The sequence below is a fragment of the Chrysochloris asiatica genome, unplaced genomic scaffold, assembly GCF_000296735.1.
Source record: "Chrysochloris asiatica unplaced genomic scaffold, ChrAsi1.0 scaffold00085, whole genome shotgun sequence".
NCBI lineage: Eukaryota > Metazoa > Chordata > Mammalia > Afrosoricida > Chrysochloridae > Chrysochloris > Chrysochloris asiatica.
Window position 1 is genome coordinate 5954111 of NW_006408603.1, and position 8645 is coordinate 5962755.

Consider the following 8645-nt stretch of genomic DNA (forward strand, 5'->3'; position numbering starts at 1 on the left):
TGGAACGTGAGTCTCACAGGCCAGTTACAAGTCCACACTCTTCTCAGAAAATCTTCCCCAGCTTAAAGCCTGGGTCAAGAGTTAGGTTTTCCGTCACTATATAAAGCTTGTAAGTCCGTCTTCAACCTATAACTGATTGGAATACCTAAAATGGGGCTAGAACTTGCCCAGTGGAAGAGGCTCCCTGAGGAGCCTTTGCAGTATATAAGACCTTAGGTGGAATCCTGATCCCCACCCAGATTCTTCGGAGGTGAGAAATTTCCACTTGAAAAGACAAGCTGGGCCACGTTCAGCGGAGCCAGGAGCAAGATGGTAATTCCGGGCAGGCAGTATAGGCTTCTTTTGCCAAAGAAAACACAGCAGTTGCACCTTGTTTTGCAAAAACCATCAGTGTTTGGGAATGATTCTGATGATGATAACAAGACCTCTGTGAGCAAAAGCCTTCAGAAGGAGGCTGCTAAGAAGCAAGCGATGAAACGGACCAAACTGGAAATCCAAAAGGCCCTTGCAAAAGATGCTACTGTGTATGAATATGACAGTATTTATGATGAAATGCAAAAAAAAAAAAAAGGAAGAAAATAACCCCAAATTGCTTTTGGAAAAAAAGAGGAAGCCCAAGTATATTCACAACTTATTAAAAGCAGTTGAAATCAGGAAAAAAGAGCAAGAAAAAAGAATGGAAAAGAAAATTCAAAGAGAACGAGAAATGGAAAAGGGAGAATTTGATGATAAAGAAACATTTGTGACATCTGCTTGTAAGAAAAAACTACAGGAGAGAGCTGAGGAAGAAGAGAGAGAAAAGCAGGCTGCTGCACTAGAAGCACGTTTGGATGTAACCAAGCAGAAAGATCTCAGTGGATTTTAGTGGCTCCTACCAGTTGGCTCTGGTAGCATAGTGGTTACGAATCGGGCTGCGAACCACAAGGTCAGCAGTTCGAAACTACCAGCTGTTCCACGGGAGAAAGATGAGGCTTTCTGATCCCGTAAAGATTTACAGCCTCGGAAACCCTGTACAGGGTCACTGTGAGTCGGAACCAACTCCACGGGCACATAACAACAACAACAACCAGTTGGTGAAGAGGAAGTACTTAAATGCAGCTTGCGTGAAGCCAGGTCTGGAATAAAGGAAGAGAAATCAAGAGTTTATGCTGATGAAGTAAATTCAGAGAACAGAATACTACATGAGCAATGCATCCTCCAAAGTAGCTTGAAGGAAGAGGAAAACCCAGATGCAGACAATGATTTTGATGCTAAAAGCAGTGAGAATGATGAAATTGAAGAAAATAATAAAGTGAACTACAGAAGGGAAAAAGACAGAGTCTTCTGAGAATGACTCCAAGTATCACAGGAATCAAATCCACTTACGGTCAGCTAGTGAAGAAAGAGGCCACAGTGACAAACACCACACAGAAAATATCAAGTCAAAAGGACCTGAGAAAAGGGAAGATAAGCACCAAGAAAGACAATCCAGGGACCAGGAGAACTATTACATTGATCACGATTATCCAAAAGAAAAGGATTCCCATAGGTACTGAAAGGCTATTCATAGAGATTTCCACTGTAAGAGGCATGAACAAGAAGATAAACCTAAGGGAAGAGACTATAGAGAAAGAGAGAGTAATGACAGAGAATGGAAAAGGGAGAAATATATCCCAAGAGAACAAGAAAGAGATAGACAACTAACTGATCATGACCGACACAGTAAGAAAGAAAGAGGGAAGGAAGAGAAAAGCAAAGCGAAGGAAGAGCATATGAAAGGAAAGAAGGAGCGATATGAGAGCAGTGACAAGTACAGAGGTAGGGAAAAACAAGAAGTAAGTGTTCAATCTTCATAAAGAAATCGAGACAAAAAGGAAAGTAGCCCAAGTTTTAGAATAAAGGATAGGCTGCTTGACCAGGAAAAATCCAACTAAATGAAAAGCATGGAAAAGGACAAAAATTGGAACCAAGAGGCACCCTCTAGTTCTGAAGTATTACTAGGAGCAAAACACAGAATCACAGAGGAACGGCAAGAGAAAGGCAAAGAACAAGAGAGACCACCTGAGGCTGTGAGCAAGTTTGCAAACCAGAGCAATGAAGAAACTCTAATGTCAGCTAGAGACAAGTGCTTGGCCAGGCAAATGGCACGGGTTAATGCAAAGACCTATATTGAGAAAGAAGATGATTGAGACTGCTCCCATAGTTCTATGGAAGCACGTAAAATTATCACTCCTGGAGCTTGCTGTGTGAAAGCAAAGAGGAATGTGTTAACAGTTGTTTGGAAGGGTATTTTTTAATATCAAAATTCACTTTTGATTTAGGTTTAAATCATAAGTCAGTCCTTTGACCATGAACATGTGACTGGTTATATGTACTGTTTGCTTACCAATACACTACATTCTTTGTTGTTACCAAGCAACTGTAATAGTGTGCCAAGTTCCTATAGGTACTTGTGTTGTTGTTGTTGTGATGTGCCGTGGAGTCGGGTCCTACCCATAGCGACCCTATAAAGGGTTTCCGAGGCTGTAAATCTTTACGGGAGCAGAAAGCCTCATCTTTCTCCCGCGGAACAGCCGGTAGTTTCAAACTGCTGACCTTGCGGTTTGCAGCCCAATTCGTAACCACTATACTACCAGAGCTCCTTAATGAAGATTATTGGCTCTCTTGCCACCATTAATAATGCTGGTTTAGTTTTAGAAGCTGCTTAGTTTTATAAATATTGAATTTCAAGTAAAATAGGTGGATTTAAATAGTAAAATAGAAAAAAGAAAAGACAAGCAGATAAGCCTGGAACAGCTACAGGAAAAGAAGATACTTCTTGAAAGAAAGACCAGCAGGAAAAATCAAAAAGATTAATGACAGTCTGATTGACTACTACAAGAACAAGCAAGTTGTTCACTGGGGAGCCATCAAGGCAAGCAATCAAGTCCCCTCAGGGAATACCCCCTTCCAAGACTGAAACTCAAAGGGAATATACATGAGCAGGCATGTAATCTTGCTGGTGACCACATTGGTCTATTGATAAGGGAAAGTGGGGGGAAAAACAGCAATAAAGCTCTGGGCTAAGTTTGACCACGTTCAATATACTCCTGTCAACCTGGATTGAGACATGGTTGACCAGCAATATAGCGAGACCTAAGGGACTCGATGGCACTTAACAACAACAAGAGACTCCTAAGCCCATGGCTAGGGACATAGCCACAGATGACTAGAATGGAGTGTGAAGTGTCCAGTTGATATGAAGTGACGGGAGATGCACATGAACACCCATACTTGCAGATAGTATCCACTTGACCTAACAGTGGCTGGATGGTCAGAACTCAACTAGAGGAAAAAAGAAGAGGGAAAAATGTGTAATCAGCTACAATTTGATGAACTTGACCTATACTTATGGATGTAGTAGCTTAAAAGAGGAATGAATCTTTACAGCAAGGATCATTCCCACCCTCTCTGCACACAGGGTGGATAGGGATGGAAGGGCAACTTAAACATTGGCTACCTAAAATGGGGGGGGGGGAGGGCGGCTACAAAGGCACAAAGTGACTGGCTTATAAGTTTTCAAGAGACAGCTTAGTTTCAGAGGGTGTGAGGTAAGGTAAAATCTCCACTGAATGGTTTCCAACCTGTCTAGATGGGGCTGGTGAAGGGAGATGGGGATAAGAATCTTGAGGTTCAATAGTGAATAATTGGCATCAGGACTGATTGCGATTATTGCAATATAAAGGTGGATGTTTTGTAACAAAAAGAAAGGAGGAGTTGATCTTGAAGTCCAGGAGTGGAGGACCCTGGGACCATCAAGGGAGAAGGGCGGAGTGCAGGACCCTATTCAGAGAAGCAGTGATGCCAGAGATGGAGGCAGAGACGATGACATGGAGAGATGGAGTGGCTGGGGACTCTAAACTCAAGGAGGAAGAGGGGCTGTGTGCTGACGGCCAGGGGGCAGGCTTGCAGGGTATGCCCTTTGGTTATTTGAATGGTTATATATATGCAAGATCAGCAGTCCGAAACTACCAGCTGTTACGTGGGAGAAAGATGAGGCTTTCTGCTCCCGTAAAGATTTACAGCCTTGGAAACCCTGTACAGGGTCGCTATGAGTTGGAACCGACTCCACGACACATAACAACAACATATACCTGAATGCTTCAGTGTACATGCCAAAAAAAAAAAAAAAAGCCCAAAGGGAATGGAAGCAAATGCTGTTGAATGATGATGCATGGAGAGGATTGTAGTCTCTGCAATGAAACGAAATACGATAGGATGAGTATAAAGCTGATGTTCTCCCATGCAAAACATCTCTCAATTCACAATAAAACAAACAAACAAAAAAAGAGTTCGGTTTTCTCACTAGAGATTCTGTTTTTAGAGGAGGAGCTGGCCTTTGGCTGTCATTCTGCTGAATTCGGGTTTCTACACTCTCAACCTCTGTTACTTGTCTATACAAACAAGCAAAACCCATCCTTCAAGGTTATTTTGGGACTAAATGAGCTGCTCCAGACCTAGACACAATGTGGGACAGTGGTTGTGGGTGTGTGGCTGCCACGGGTCAAAACTGGTTCTACCCTTTAGGAACAGTGCAATCTTGGACAAGTTATTTAACTTCTGAATGTCCGTTCCCTTGCCTGCGAAAGGCAGATGTGATGAAAATGATAGGTTCTGTCATAAATAGTATCAGATTACCCAACAGCCAAAGTAAGTACCAGCTAATTGTAGAGAAAAATTTCACATTTTTTCACCACGTTAAAAATTCTGTGTCTAGGTCTGGCTGGCATCAGTCTCTTTCGGAACCCCACAGTACCTTCCTTCAGAATCAAAGCTGCTTTCAAATTTACAATTACTTACAGGGATGGAACACCCAGTAAGCAAGGTAAGCACAGGCTTACTTGTGCTTATTTACTAATCTTTAATGATATCATGACAAGCTATGGACAGCATTGCAAAGTATGAATATTCCGGAACACTTAATTGTACTCATGAGGAATCTGTACCTGGACGAAGAGGCAGTTGTTCAAACAGAACATGGAAACACTGAATGGTTTCAAATTAAGAAGGGTGTGTGACAAGGTTGTATTCTTCCACTGTACTTATTCAACCTGTATGTTGAGCAAATAATCTGAGAAGCTGGGTTACATGAAGAAAAACATGGCATCAGGATTGGAGGAACCTGTGATATGCAGACAATCCAACCTTGCTTGCTGAAAGTGAAGAGGTCTTAAAGTATTTACTGATGAAGATCAAAGACCACAGCATTTGGTATGGATTGCAGCTTAGTGTAAAAAAAAAACACAAAAATCCTCACCACTGGACCAATGAACAACATTCTTATCAACGGAGAAAAGATTGAAGTTGTCAAGGACTTCATTCTTCTTGGATCAACTATCAACACTCATGGAAGCAGCAGTCAAGAAATCAAACGATGTATTGCATTAGGCAAATCTGTTACACAAGACCTTTTGAAAGTGTTGAAAAGCAAAGATGTCAGCTTGAGGACTAAGATGTGCCTGAACCAAGCCATGGTGTTTTCAATAACCTCATATGCATGTAAAAGTTGGTTAGTAAATAAGGAAGACTGTGAAGAATTGATGCATTTGAGTTATGGTGTTGGAGGAGAATATTGAAAGTGTCATGGGCTGCCAAAAGAATCAACAGATCTGTGTTGGAAGAAGAGCAGCCAGAGTGCTCCTTGGAGGCCAAGATGGCCAAACTTCATCTCTCATACTTCGGACATACTGTCAGGAGGGACAAACCATTGGAGAAGGATATTATGTTTGGTAAGGTGGAGGATCAGAGAATAAGAGAAAGACCCCCAGTGAGGTGGATTGGCAAAGAGGCAGCATCAATGGGCTCAAGCATGGCAACAATTGTAATGTTGGCCCAGGACCGGTCAGTGTTTTGTTCTGTTGTAAATATGAGTCGGTACCTACTTGATAGCACCTAACAACAACACAACAAATGATGTGGTGAAACAATGTGAAATTGTTCACTACAGATAAGTAAGTAAGCACAAGTAAGCCCATGCTTATCTTGCTCACTGGGCAGTCTGCTTCTGATCACAAGGCTGCATCAAAGACCAAGGGAGAACCTATGATGGAGCACTTCCTATTGCGCCAGACCCGAGTTAGACCACAGAGTGTTTGGTTGTTGTTGGTGGTTATGTGTCACGGAGTTGGTTTTGACTCATAGTATCCCCATATAGGGTTTCCGAAGCTGTAAATCTTTGTGGGAGCAGAAAGCCTCATCTTTCCCCCTTGGAACAGCTGGTAGTTTTGAACTGCTGACCTTAAGGTTAGCAGCCTGACTCATAACCACTATGCTACCAGAGCTCCTTACAAGAGTGCTAGTTGTTATTATTTATATCACTCTGTGTGAAAGTCTCTAGCATGTCTCCTGACACATGGTAGGCAATCAGTAAAATCAAACTATCCAATGTATTCCAGTTCATACCAGCCCCCTGTGTTTCAGAGGAGAACTGCTCCATAAGGTTTTCAGTGGCTGATCTTTCTTGAGAAGTGCCTCTGAGTGAATTTGACCTGACAAGCTTTCAGTTAGTAATGGAGCACTTAACCATTTGTACCATCTGGGGACTCCAGGCAATTGAAATGTTTTGTGTGTTTTTTTCTCCTCCCACCCTCATCAACATGACTTTTAGGGAGGCAGGGAGTAGGAATGGTAAGGGACCTGGGTCCTAGTTCAGATTTTGCTTCTAACTCTATTCCTTCTCTGGGTCTTTGTGCTCATCTATAACACGAGGGATTGGGCCCATTTCCCTCCGCCCCACCCCCACCCCAAGGTCCATTTCAGCTTAAACAAAGAACTAAACAGTTAAATAATATTTGTATAGTATTTGTTTGGCCAAAGCCCACAGTAGAGTTCCTCTTCAGCAAGTAGAAGGTGGTAGGGATGGTAAGGCCTCTAGCAGTTTTAGACCTTTTCATGGGATTTGTCTGTCGGTTTTCTGGGAAGGCTTTCCACTCTGACCTGCTCCCACCGCCTCGCAGCAATCCAGCCAGCAGAGTCCTTCGCCTCCCTGCAGATGTTTCCAGTTTGTAGATTGCATCGAGTTCACGTTGGTCATTTATTCCATTTGCTCAGAAACAACAGCCAGCATTATTGGCAGGAAATGGAGAGGGTGCCAACTCCAGGATAACACAAAAAGCCCTAGTCATGGGCACTGGCGGGGGTGGGAGCAGGAGCAGGGGGAGGGAAGGCTCATATACTGGACCGTCTGCAGTGACCTAGAGTTGTAGTTCTGCTGAAGTTACGGTCACTGAGGCAATGTCTAGCTTTCCTCCCAGAGCCAGGACAGGCCTCTTGACTCATATTCTTCAGAGAGGCAAGGACAGAAGGTGATGATATCTTAGAGGCCTGACAGGAAAGGGACAGGGGAGCCAGGCTTCATGGCCCAAGTCTGGGGCTAAACCCTTGACCTGAAACAGATTCTATTATGCTGCCTTTTGGAAATCAGGAAAGATTCCAAATCTTCAGACAAAGCTCCAGGGTTAATGAAAGATTGGATAAAGTTTGGTGCTTAGAGTAGAGAGCAAACACAAATAACTGTAATGCTAATTATGTTTGTCACACAGCTGTTTTGGCCATAGATGGCTATAATATCCCCCTTCTTGCAATTATTCACCGCGCGTAGGAGGTGGCTCCTTTATAGTAGTGAATGATGCTGAGCAATCTGTCAGTCCCTCCAAACTGAATGACACAAGAGAAATGAAGACTATGATTACTGTTCTGAATGATCTGGTTCTTGAAATGCAGCCCTTGGAGACCTTCACTTCCAGGACTCTGAAGGCAAAGGTCACCAAGGGGGTGGTTAGCTACTCTAGGGGACAAAGTGTCTGGAAGCAGAGCACTGTCAGAGCCTAGGTGGCCTTTACCCCGGCTCACAGAGGAGTCAGGACAGGGCTATTAGAGGCCCAACTGACAGGCGAGTTTCCACTTCCTTGGCCCCACCTTCCATGCAAAGGAACCACTGGGGAGTTGGGAGAAAAAGGTACTTCCTGACCAGTGTGGAGAAGAGAGAGGAAAGCACTCTCCTTTGGGTGCTTCCTGGTTCTGAAGCCAGGAACACACCTTGGGCAGGGTTAGAGCCCCACCAGAAGTTTCTGGGTGGTGCAAATGACCAATGTAGTTGGTTGCTAACCAAAAGGTTCAAGTCCACCCAGAAGTGCCTTGGAAAAGAGGCCTGGTAATTTACCTCTGAAACATCAGCCCCTGAAAACTCACTGGAGCACAGTTCCACTCTGACATATGGGGTCACTGTGAGTTGGAATGGAATTAGCAGTGAACAAATACCTGATTTGGGAAGAACCCTATGATTCTCAACAAATATGTATATCAATTTAGGGAGGTGTGGAGGGTGTGGAATGATCTGAGTGTCCTTGAATTTGACCTTGATCAAACACCTCCCAAGTGGAGCACTGGGCAGGCACTGGATTGTCCTGCAGGTGAAACAAGGGCCCTGTCTAGATACTCACCCTAATGGAGACTGCTTGGAGTACTGATGCAGAGAGTGGTGGGGAGCTTTACCTTTAGCCAGATTCTGTGCCAATTTGCTGTGCTTACATGACTTCATTCATTCCTCATTTATAGATAAGGGAATGAAGACACAGAAGGCATTCATTCAGAAAAAAGAAAGTCTGGGCTTTTTTTTTTTTTTTTTT

General features: G+C 43.4%; 1 pseudogene; it reads left to right on the top strand.

The window, feature by feature from the left end:
- The first annotated feature begins 309 nt into the window (after positions 1–309).
- LOC102837716 lies at positions 310–2168 on the top strand (annotated as a pseudogene).
- Positions 2169–8645: the final 6477 nt, after the last annotated feature.